Below are 12,110 nucleotides of genomic sequence, written 5' to 3' on the forward strand. Positions count from 1 at the left end.
GACTGAAAAACACCCTAGTCTTTGAGGGCTCAGTTTAAAGGACGTGGGGTGGGAGCAGGTGGAATGCCTTGTTGGCTCCTTGGAGTGGACTGGCAGGTAGGGAAACACACAAACTCCGTTTCCTCTAGCAGGCTGGACTGCAGGGCCTGGGAGGGAAAGCTGAACAGTCAAAGAGTAACAGTATTCATGGAGAGGCTGGCTGCATGCATTGAAAATTGTTATCCCCAGAAACAAGTGTAAGAAATGCTCAGGGCACTGCTGTTCACCACCAACTGTGCAGCATATGTGACTTTGATTACAGTGTATAGTGCATAAAAATTCATTCCTGTTTACAAATGATTGATCACCAGTTGTTGATTTCTTTGTTCCTTCTCTCCTTCCATTGTGTCACTTGACTAGCCTTAAAAAAAAAAAATCACTTGTTTTTACATATGATATTGTTTCAGTTGATGCTTTCTTGAGCAACAGCCTCTTGTGCAGCCAAAAATGCGAGCAATTCTTCTGGATTGGTTTATGGAGGTGTGTGAAGGCTATAAGCTTCACAGGGACGCCTTTTACTTGACACAAAATTTCTTTGACTGGTATATGGCGACACAAGAAAATGTCGTAAAAACTCTTTTGCAGCTTATTGGGATTTCATCTTTATTTATAGCAGCCAAACTTGAGGAAATCTATCCTCCAAAGTTGCACCGGTTTGCGTATGTGACAGACGGAGCGTGTTCAGGAGATGAAGTTTTTACCATGGAATTAATGATTATGAAGGCCCTTACGTGGGGTTCAAGTCCCCTGACTATTGTGTCCTGGCTGAATGTATACATGCAGGTTGCATATCTAAGTGACATCCGTGACGTGCTACTGCCGCAGTATCCCCAGCAAACCTTTATACACATTGCAGAACTGTTGGATCTCTGTGTCCTGCATGTCGACTGCCTCGAATTTCCTTACCGTATACTTGCTGCTTTGGCCGTGTATCATTTCTCTTCATCTGAATTGATGCAAAAGGTTTCAGGATATGAATGGCGTGACATAGAGAACTGTGCCAAGTGGATGGTTCCATTTGCCATGGTTATAAGGAAGATGGGGACCTCAAAACTGAAGCACTTCAGGGGCATCGCTGATGAAGATGTGCCTAACATACAGACCCACAGAGACAGCTTGGATTTGCTGGACAAAGCCCAAGCCAAGAAGGCCATGTTGTCTGAACAAAACAGGGCTTCTCCTCTCCCCAGTGGGCTCCTCACCCCTACACAGAGCAGTAAGAAGCAGAGCAATGGACCGGAAATGGCATGACACCCCAGCCTTCACCAAAGACAGTCACGCGGAAGCACCTGCCCCACGTTCTCTTCTGTCCTCTGCAGCGGAGGCGTGAGTTCGCTTTTACAGACATCTAAATGGCAGAGTGTTTCTTCCACAGCAGATGTATTTCTGTGGATGGCATCAGACAGGGCAAAGTATTTTTTACTGAATGCTTATAGGTTTTTTTTAATAAGTGGGTCAAGTACACCAGCCACCTCCAGACACCAGTGCGTGCTCCCGATGCTGCTATGGAAGGTGCTACTTGACCTGAGGGACTCACGACAACAAAAGCTTGAAGCTGCGGAGGGCCACGGTGGCGTGGCTCTCCCCGTGGGGTGCTCTGGGCTGCACTGTACCAAGTGGAGCAGGTGGTTGTGGGCAAGCGTCATGCAGAGCCCACAGCCAGCTGAGCAGGGCGCTACCCTCTCCACACTATCTGGAGTTGACAATGTTGTACAACGCCTTTAATGAACTCTGTTTTGTAACTGCTGCTATATGTATCCATTTTTTAATAAAGACAATACCATCTTTGAGACAAAAAGAAAAAAAAAAAAGAAGCAGGAAAGTCACTGTGACTCTCGCCCTGCCCTTCTTCCCTGAAGCTGATCATGGGACTCTCATGTGAGAAGTGTCCTTTCTGTACCCAGAGGAATTGTGCGTCCTTGAGTCTGAAGACACAGGGACACAGAGAAGAGCCTGAATAAAGAGGCCTGGCTACGTTTTCCCCAATTTGCTACTGTTAGATCATACATTTTTGTTTTATCATAGTTCTCCATGACTACTCACTCTTCATAAAACCTACTGTTAAAAATACAACAACTGAGGTTTAGTTGTTTCTATGGGCCTTCATTTCCTTTGGAAGGCACTCCTGTTATATAAAACTTATTTTAAGGCCAGGCGCGGTGGCTCATGCCTGTAATCCCAGCACTTTGGGAGGCCGAGGCGGGTGGATCACGAGGTCAAGAGATCGGGACCATCCTGGTCAACATGGTGAAACCCCGTCTCTACTAAAAATACAAAAAATCAGCTGGGCATGGTGGCGCGTGCCTGTCATCCTAGCTACTCAGGAGGCTGAGGCAGGAGAATTGCCTGAACCCAGGAGGCGGAGGTTGCGGTGAGCCGAGATCGCGCCATTGCACCCCAGCCTGGGTAACATGAGTGAAACTCCGTCTCAAAAAAAAAAACAAAAAAAAAACCAACAACTTATTTTAAATAACTAGATGTGCTCTTCCCCCTTTAAGTCTGTCTTTTGCTATAAGGGTCTCAGCAGTGCACCTAGGCTGGGTGAGGAAAAGTCATATTCCCTCCCCTGCATGTACAAATGTCTTCCACTATAAAACTATAAACATTTCACTGGGGCAGATTTAAGGCAAGAAACTGAATCATTATTCCCCTTTGGATGAACTGAACAGATGAGCTAATAAACTCCCAGTTCCTCCCAGGTAGATATACATCTACAGCTCATTCCCTGAAGCTCCTTGAAGGTCAAACCTGCTGGAGATTGAGGGGCCTTCCCGGGATCTCCCAGCCCGAGATCACTGCTGGTGAGAGGATTGCCGCAGTCTCCCTGGGAGGGTGCACAGCCACTGGAAAGGATCACTGCTGTGACTTCAACACAACCGTTTTCATCACATCTGCTCTTTGTGCAGCATTGCAGCCAAAACACAAGAGCTAACACGTGCATGAATAACATATGCACACTCAACTGTGCCTGACATGCAAAGTGCCACACGTGAGGCACAACTGATGAGTGTGCATATGTTTACTCATTTGGCGCTTACCTCAGGCTGAGGTCACACCACCACCTTCATCTTTTATATGAGAAAACAGATGCACAAAGACATTCAATAACCTGCCCATGGTCACTCAGCCAGCAAAGGAGGATTTGAAAGCAGGAATTTGAAGTGGAGGCAGCCTGATTCCAGAAGACATTCTCAGAACCATTGTATTTATACTCCTCCTAACAAAATCACCTTCACAAAAATTACAACAGTCAGAAAAACCTGACATAGGAAAATTGTGACTGTGAAAGAAATCTGACCTAACTGACTGCACCTTGCTTCTAACCTCCAGGCTGCCCTTGTCCATTCCTGGGCAGAGGCCAGGCTAACTATGAGAGGAGTTTACTTCCAGGTCCAAGTCTGAAACGGAGATGATAGCCCCTTCCCTAAACCAACTTCTTCCTTTCTTGGGGATCAGACCTCCTTAGCAAAGCTAACAAATCGGGCACCAGGTTGGAAATTACGGCTCAGGAGCCATGCAGCCAGAAGCCACAAGGTTTTTAAGCTCCCCAATTGTGCGTATAGATAACATCATTAGTGTCAATGATGATGTTATCTATACGCACAATTGGGTATAGATAACGTATAGTTATCTATAGGCTAAGTTGGTGTTCAGGGTATTTTTCAGACCCTATCTTATGATGGACTAGCTGGCACACACAGACCTGTAAACTAGCTCATCTGGTCCTGTGGTCCCTGCCCAGGGGCTGACTCACTGCAAGTAAACCAGCCCTGACTCCCTGTGATTTTCATCCCCAACCCAACCAATCAGCTTTCTCCATTCCCCAGCCTCCTGCCTGCCAAACTATCCTTAAATAAATCCCTAGCCTCTGAATTTGGGGGCTGGAAGATTTGAGGAATAATAAACCCCTGTCCTGGTCACTTAGCTGCCTCTGCATTTATTAAATTCTAAATTCTTTCTCTGTTGCAGAAAGCCTGGTGTTCTCAGCTGCATTGGCTTTTCTGGGCAATGTGCAAGATAAAGCTTCTGGGCAGTTACACTAATAAAAGAGAAACACAAATGATAAGCATGCTTGAAAAGAAACGTAAGGCTGTGTATTTCTTCTGAAGAAACACCAAAGGAGGAGGAATGATATGACAGGCAGTACACCGTCCTAAATATTTTCACGATTCTCCTGCTGTTGCAGGAGCAGCCGTGAGAAACAGAGCACCTGAACATCGAATGGGGAAGGAAAGGGTTTATTACTATTATCATTGTTAATATTATTAATATTACGGCTGGGAGCTGAGTGATGGCTCCAAATTACCCAGCTCATTTAACAAAGGAAGGTTCTACGTTTATATAGGCTTATACTTTAGGTATTACACGTGGAAGAATCTTAGGTTTACAGCCTTAGGAATCACATATGAAAAGGTTTCTGGTTTACAGTTTTAGGAATCACATAGGAAAGGGTTTCTGTGTTTACAGCTTTAGGACTCACATGTTAAAATGTTCCTGGGTTTGATCTTGTTTTAAGTAAAAACAGTCTTCCGGAGTTTCCCCAAGACCAAGCCTGCCATCTACAGGAAGGTGAAACAGGAGGGGCCAGTCGGTCAGCCTTTTCTTCTATTGAAATGCAGTGTGATAGTCAAAGGGGAAGTTGATCTCAGATGCCTGGGTCTCCCTCCTCACTACCACCCCTATATCCTTCTTATCCCAACAACTGCTCCCCAGAAACCTTCCACTTAAATGCGATTCCTGCCAGGACTGGGTTTTTCCTCCCTGTACATTTTCCTTTCACCTGCCCCACACCCCTCTTCCATGTCTACTCTGTTCTTTCACTTCCAGATCATTGAGGACTTTCCATTTAAAAATATTTTTAAGCTGGGAGCAGTGGCTCAAGCCTGTAATCCCAGCACTTTGGGAGGCCGAGGCCGGTGGATCACAAGGTCAAGAGATCGAGACCATCCTGGTCAACATGATGAAACCCTGTCTCTACTAAAAATACAAAACATTAGCTGGGCATTGTGGTGCGTGCCTGTAATCCCACCTACTCAGGAGGTTGAGGCAGGAGAATTGCCTGAACCCAGGAGGCGGAGGTTGCGGTGAGCCGAGATCGCACCATTGCACTCCAGCCTGGGTAACAAGAGTGAAACTCCGTCTCAAAAAAAAAAAAAAAAAAAAAAAGATATATATATATATATATATAAAAACCATAAAGAAGTAGATAACCGGCCATCCATATTCAGACCACCTGGAATTAATTACTGTTAACCTATGTACATATTTTTATTCCAAATCATTTTAAGCTATTGTATTTTTTTAAATTATACATGCTAAGCATAGACTATACTAACAGTACAGAAAATGTACACATGTTAAATTTTTGATCACCTTAAGTTCAAAAATAACTTTTCATAACATTCAGGCAACATTGGCATTGTGGTCTTGTGGTATATCTACAGAGAGAAGAATGTATATTTTGACTAGACTGTACTCTCCAGGCTGCACAGAAGAAAAAATGATAAAGAAGAATATATATGTATGTGTGTTTATGTACATATATAATATATATGAAAAAATAAAATAATAAAAAAATTAAATAAATAAAATAATTAAATAAAAATTAAATAAAATTAAGCTTAGATTTTATTTTTATTTTATAAATATTCCATTTCACAGAGCAAAACTTAACTGCAGACAAAGAAAAAGAAACAAATGAAGGAATTCCTGAACTCCTTCCTTTAGACACTTTTCTAAAGGAATCCACATGCTCTAAATTAAGTAGAAGATATTAAGATTTGGAGGGTTTCCTTATGACTTTTTACAATCAAGTTGATTAAGGTGTGAGTTGAATATGGTTCAATACATCCATTTCAAGTTTGATGACGTAGCTATTACTCCAAAGTCCTTTTGTGCCCTTTGCAGTCAGTCCCCCACCAACTCCTTGACACCAGCAATCAATGATGGATGTGGTTTCTGCCACTATACAGGTTAGTTTCACCTGTTCTAGAAATGCACCTTGATGGAGCCACACAGGATGCACGCTTCATCACTCAGCATGTTTTTGAGATTATTCATGCTATCTCATGTTTCTGTAATGTTTCTCATTTTATTGCTGAGTAGTTCGGGTAGTTGGGGTAGATGACAGTGCATTCTGCCGCCAGGCGAGACTGCGGTTCTGACTTGAGGGTCTCTGCGCGAATATTCACAAGGGCACCTGGGCGCTGGGTGAGCCGTTCACCTCCACAAAGTAATCGTGTTACGTCCACAACCCCACAAAGTAAGTGTGTTACGTCCACAACCCAACAGGAACGCTAAGAGCCCCAAAGGCTTTGTTTTCATCCCAAAGAGCCCGTCTATGTACAGTTTCTACCTGGCTCTATGAGGTGAGAACACATTCCTTGCTAGCACAGAAATCCTACACTCTCATGGGGGCTGCATGCAGTTAGAAGCAGAGGCTATGTGAAGGGTGATTCTCGGGCATATGAGAAAACACAAGGTTTTCACAGAGTGTGAGAACCCGAGAGACTGGAGACCATGAAGCAATGACTGCAAAAATGAACTTCACTTACAAAAGGAAGAGAAGAGCTCTGCAACCACTTGGCTTCTGTTAAAGCAACTCACAAGAGCGGCAGCAAGAATGGTAACAAGAATGGTAAAAAATCATTACTTTCTACACCCCATATTTGTAGCTATAACAATGACTTATGACGCCATGCAAGGTACCAACCCACAGAAACTGTCAACCCTTTGTATCGCCCTCTGGTTTTCACACTATAAAGACACAAGTAAAACATGAATGCAGTCACCTGCTACCACTGATTATGCAGTCAAGTTTTCCACCTTTGGGGAAACCCCGGGGGTCAGCATATCTCAAGTACAAAGGATAAGCCATCAACCTGAGAAAACCAACCCCAAAACCATCTTGTTCCCCCCAACACAAGCACAAATCCACGTGCTTCTGCCTGACACAGCCTCATATGCCTCACCCTTTACACACACGGTGACTTGGCCCATGCACCCACACCCCCAGCCTGGAGCCGTCCTAGCTCTGACACACAGCTGGGACTCTCAAGTCCGACCAACAGTCCTGGACTCGCCCCCACTCTATCGTGGGGAAGGAGCTGGTGGTGAAGCAGCAGCCCCTGTGCTACCTCATTTACATAGTGGCTGCCTTATTTACATAGTGGTCACATTACCCGTGATGTCACCGAGAGTGCCTTCCCCGCCTCCCAAAGTTTATTTTTATGCTTCTAATTTTTATGTCTCATGTTATGAAAAAAACATGAAAAGTTAAAATTTAAAATATTTGTAAGTAACTTAAAAAATTCAAATATTGCCTTGTCCATCTTTATAAATTTGCCCACACACACGAAGTGTGCTGGGTCCACACCTGTGTCACAGCGGAGGACCCAGGGCTCTTCCTTGCCTTGACAATGTGTGGAATCCTGGCGGGGATGCCCCAGGTGAGCTGCCCACACAGGTCATCGGGGGGCCTCCACAAGCAGGAGCCGGCTGAGCATCACGGGCAAATCCCACCAAGCTGTGGGCAGTTCTGAGGGAGGAGATGACCTGCTTCTGGCCTGGCTGTCATTTTGGTGCTTGTCATGGCATTTGTTGTTCCTTTCATGTCACATTTTTGTAGATGGCTTATTTCCTGGCGGAATGCAGGTGAACAGATTAGCAGGCACATCACCTCCTCTGTTTGCTGAGTCCATTTACCCCTCCTGTGCTAGTAGGTGGTGACATCTCCAGGAAACCAGGGCTTCAGCTGTCACAGAGATCACCAAAACGTGGCCTTCCTCACTGCTAACTCTGTTAATGATGGGCTATCTCTGCAGCTGGTAGGAGCAAAGAATACAGCTGAGGTGTATCTTCAAATTCTTATATATTTTGACTTTTAAAAATGTTGTTGGCCAGGTACAGTGGCCCACACCTTTAATCCCAGGATTTTGGGAGGCTGAGGCAGGCAGATCATGAGATCAGGAGTTCGAGACCAGCCAGACCAACATGGTGAAACCTGTCTGTATTAAAAATACAAAAAATTTATCCAGGCATGGTGGTGCACACCTGTGATCCTGGCTACTCAGGAGGCTGAGGCAGGAGAATCGCTTGAACCTGGAAGATGGAGGTTGCGGTGAGCCATGATTGCACCACTGCACTCCAACCTGGGCAACAGAGCGAGACTTCATTTCAAAAAAAGAAAAAAAAAAATTTTGTTATATTTTTTATGTGAAAACCCAAAATTCATGGATAAGGTTGGAAACCATCATTCTCAGCAAACTGACACAAGAACAGGAAACCAAACACTGCATGTTCTCATTCATAAGTGGGGTTGAACAATGAGAACACATGGACACAGGGAGGGGAACATCACACACCAGGGCCTGTGGTGGGGGGTGGGGTGGGGAGGTGGCTGGGGAAGGGATAGCAGTGCATGGGGAGATTGGGGAGGAGAAATACCTAATGTAGAGGACCGGGAGATGGATGCAGCAAACCACCATGGCACATGTATACCTGTGTAACTTCCTGCACAATCAGCACATGTACCCCACAACTTAAAGTATAATTTAAAAAAAATAAATAAATGAAAGCACATTTCACAAGGCCACCTTTTGTGAACACACCACAGGTGGTGCGAACGCCCCCTCAGCAGCAGTTGCTTCTCCAGGGTCTTCAGCCGTGATCCTGCTCTCCTCACGGGATCAGCTGATCAGCTGCCCTCCTTTAGGACAGGTCTAGGCTCCTCTTCAATCTCTCCCCCTGGTCTCTGAGTCAGGGGCCTGGCTCCAAACGCTGTGTGAGTTCAGCAGGGTGGAGCTCTGCGTCCTTCACTGGGGCACCTGGGAACCCCAACCCCAGGGCAGCCAGCTCAGCCTGCCATCTGGGCTTGAGCACCTGGAAACACTGCAGGCGGCTCCATGTGACGGCCAGGCCAGGATCGAGTCCACTTTTCTCTCAGAGCAGGTCACAACCTGGCAGGCCTCGGCCACAAAACCTAGCCTGCCCCCATTTGGCAAAATACTACTTTTCATCTGGAAGTTAAAATAAATTAGAAAACAGATTTAAAACCAAAAACCCAGCTGTAGACAAGTCTCCACTGACGTTCTGTGGCAGGCCCCTCCCCCAGAGCCGAGTGGGATGAAATGAACTGGACATTCCCGGGCAGCTCCTGCTGCATCTGAACAGCACATCAAGCCCAGGAGGAAAGAATCCCCAATGTGAAGTGTGCCAGGGCCTCTGGTCACCCCAAGCCAGAGGCGAGACAGCAGTATGCGGCCCAACCCACGGCTCTCCCGTCAGGACTTCAGGCCAGCTCTGAACTTCCCATGTCTCCGCTCCTCCTGACACAGCTGCCCTCTCGCTTCCTCATCCTCCATCCAAACCTAGTGCTTCCTCTGATCCTCCTCTTAGATTCCACTTTCTTCCTTAAAATGTTGATGTCAACTCCAGCATGAAATAAGCATTCCTCTCTCACCAATGGGGGCACAAGGGTTCATCATCCAATACTCTTGCTGTACTGGCTACATACCAGGCCATGGTCTAAGCCTTTGGAAATTTCACCCCATTCAGTGCTTGTAGCTGCCCTATTCTACCCATTTGCAGATGAGAAAATGAGGCACAGCAAGGTTGTCGCGATTGTTCATGCCACACAGCTAGAAAGGAGTCAGCCAGGACATGGGCCTGGGCAGCCTGGCCCATCTCTGTCCCAACCACTGCCCTGAGCTACCTTCCTTCCCAGAGTTATTCCAAGATCTGAGCCCTCTCAGCCTGGAGAACACTAGGAATCTTCCCCTGATCCCTCTGTGTTTAGTTTGCATGATATCGATGCAGAGACAGCCCGACGTTGGGGTTGAAAACCACAGGTACCATTTGAATGTGGTTGCCATCTCACCTAAAAGTCTCCTGTCTGTAGCCCAGGGCTCTCACTGAACTCATCTGTCTGAGACCTTCCCTGGACCCAGCCCCTGCTGTGTGCTCCCCAGCACTGCTGTGTCTCTCACTCTTGTATTAGGGCCTCATGCCACTCCCCCTTGAGACGCCACAGCTCCGAGAGGATGGAGCTTGGTGTCAATCTTCATCCCCCTGCCTAGCACAGGCCAGGCATGGAGCAGGGGCTTATTTGTGAATGAACAATGATTAAATTAATTACGAAAAAATGCTCCATAAGTGAATCACCACCTAGGTATAGCTACAGTAAGTTTAAGATAGCTTTAGTTACCATTGCTAGCTCCGTAGTTGGGGAAAGGAACTCTTTGAGCTTCTCAGAATCCTCTTTCACCACCTGGAAATTGAGTGATTGGATATCATTGAGTTTTCTTTCAATGCTAAAATACCACAGTTCTATTCATTTTTTTTCTTACAACAGTTTGGGAAGGTGAGAAGGATGATTGCTTTTCTCTTTATTTCAAGGAAAGAGAGATTCAGAGTAATTAAGTAAGTGTCAAAGGTGACATGACCGGCGTGTGGGATGCTTGGTGATGTTCAGACAATCTAGATGAGAAGATGAGACACATCAACACAGAGCACGTGGAGCGTTTGGAAACTAAGAACGAACCACAAGCTCTAGGCTGCATGGGAAGGGATGTCCCAACATCACAGTGATGCGCTGGCTTCAGATCTGACTCAGTGCAGTCCCAGGAGTGGCAGCCAGAGGGATACTTGTGTTGCCCCTTCCCCAGCTTTAGACAGCTCAGCAGAGAGAAAGAGACTGTTTGTTTGGAAGAAAGTGAGAAAAGAGGACAGGATTCTCTGCCTGTTCATCCAGACGCTTCTTGCAGATCTTGTCCAGCCCACCAATGTTGATCTGAAGCCACGCATCACGGGGTCCCACCCACCCAAGGCCCGTTTTAACCACCACTTGGGTACCTTGTTTGCTATTTTCATTCAAGGCCCTAGGAATCAGCAGGTGGCCAAGCCAACCAAGCTTCTGTCCTTTCTTTCAGGGTGGCAGGTTCTTCCAGGACCTAGGAAGGTCCAGAGATGCCATAGAGCAGCCAGGACCTGGAGTCAGAAACCTTACAAATGTACCTGGTGCTCCATTTTACTGCAGCTGAGCTGGCACCCAAACCTCACAAAAAAGTCCTTCTGACTCTTGTCTCCTCTTTCCACAGGCAGTGGAGTCTCTCCTCATGTTCACCACCACAGGGACACAGAGAGTACGGCCAGGTTGCTGCCCATGTCTGCCTAGCACCCAAGGGCCCTTCAATCAGCTTGTAGTGAATACCACCAGGCCTAGGACTCACCCTTCAGGGCAGTGGGCTCCCTTTGACCCAGGGCAGGCCCACAAATGTCATTCAAGAGCCAAGACCTGAAATCAGAGACCCGGAGAGCCCATTTGGTGGTCTACCCCGCTGTGGCTCAGTGGCTCCCTAAAACCAGCACATGTCAGAATCTCGCCCGAGGCCCATGGTGTACTCCCTGGGTACTGCTGCTGGTTCTTCGGGGCCTATGGGCTCTTCAGTCAGCAGGTGATGGATCCTGCCAGGACTGGGCTTTTCCCTTCAGGGCAGTGGCTCTTTAGCATTTCATCAAACCTTTTTTCAAAGTTCTTAGTTTCTTTGCATTGGGTTAGAACAAGTTCTTTTAACTCACAGAAGTTTCTTATCATCCACTTGCTGATGCTAATGAGAATAGACAATTTAGAGAGGAATATAAGTGAATTAATGCAGCTGAAAAACACAACACGAGAACTTTGTGAAGTATGCACAAGTTTTAAAAGCCGAATTGATCAAGCAGAAGAAAGGATATCAGTGGTCAAAGACCAGCTTAATGAAATAAAACAAGAAGACAAGATTAGAGAAAAAAGGATAAAAAGGAATGAGCAAAGTCTCCAAGAAATACGGGACTATGTGAAAAGACCTAATCTACATTTGATAGGTGTGCCTGAATGTGATGAAGAGAATGAATCCAAGCTGGAAAATACGCTTCAGGATATTATTCAGGAAAACTTTCCCAACCTAGAAAGGTAGGAGAATATTCAACTCCAGGTAATACAGAGAACACCAGAAAGATATTCCTCAAGAAGACCAACCTCAAGGCACATAATTGTCAGATTCACCAGGGTTGAAAATACGGAGGGCAGCCAG

At 46.0% G+C, this 12,110-nt stretch overlaps 1 non-coding gene and 1 pseudogene across 2 annotated transcripts; one reads left to right on the forward strand and one right to left on the reverse strand.

The window, feature by feature from the left end:
- Nucleotides 1-456: 456 nt before the first annotated feature.
- LOC116531199 lies at nt 457-1,837 on the forward strand (annotated as a pseudogene). The gene has a single exon (XR_004260312.1). The product of XR_004260312.1 is annotated as a G1/S-specific cyclin-E1 pseudogene (transcript).
- Nucleotides 1,838-6,805: 4,968 nt separating this feature from the next.
- On the reverse strand, nt 6,806-6,968 carry LOC116531249. The gene has a single exon (XR_004260336.1). It is a non-coding gene; the product is annotated as a U1 spliceosomal RNA (small nuclear RNA).
- Nucleotides 6,969-12,110: the final 5,142 nt, after the last annotated feature.

This window comes from Sapajus apella, unplaced genomic scaffold, assembly GCF_009761245.1.
Source record: "Sapajus apella isolate SASKATOON/1434 unplaced genomic scaffold, GSC_monkey_1.0 scaffold69, whole genome shotgun sequence".
NCBI classification, from domain to species: Eukaryota; Metazoa; Chordata; class Mammalia; order Primates; family Cebidae; genus Sapajus; species Sapajus apella.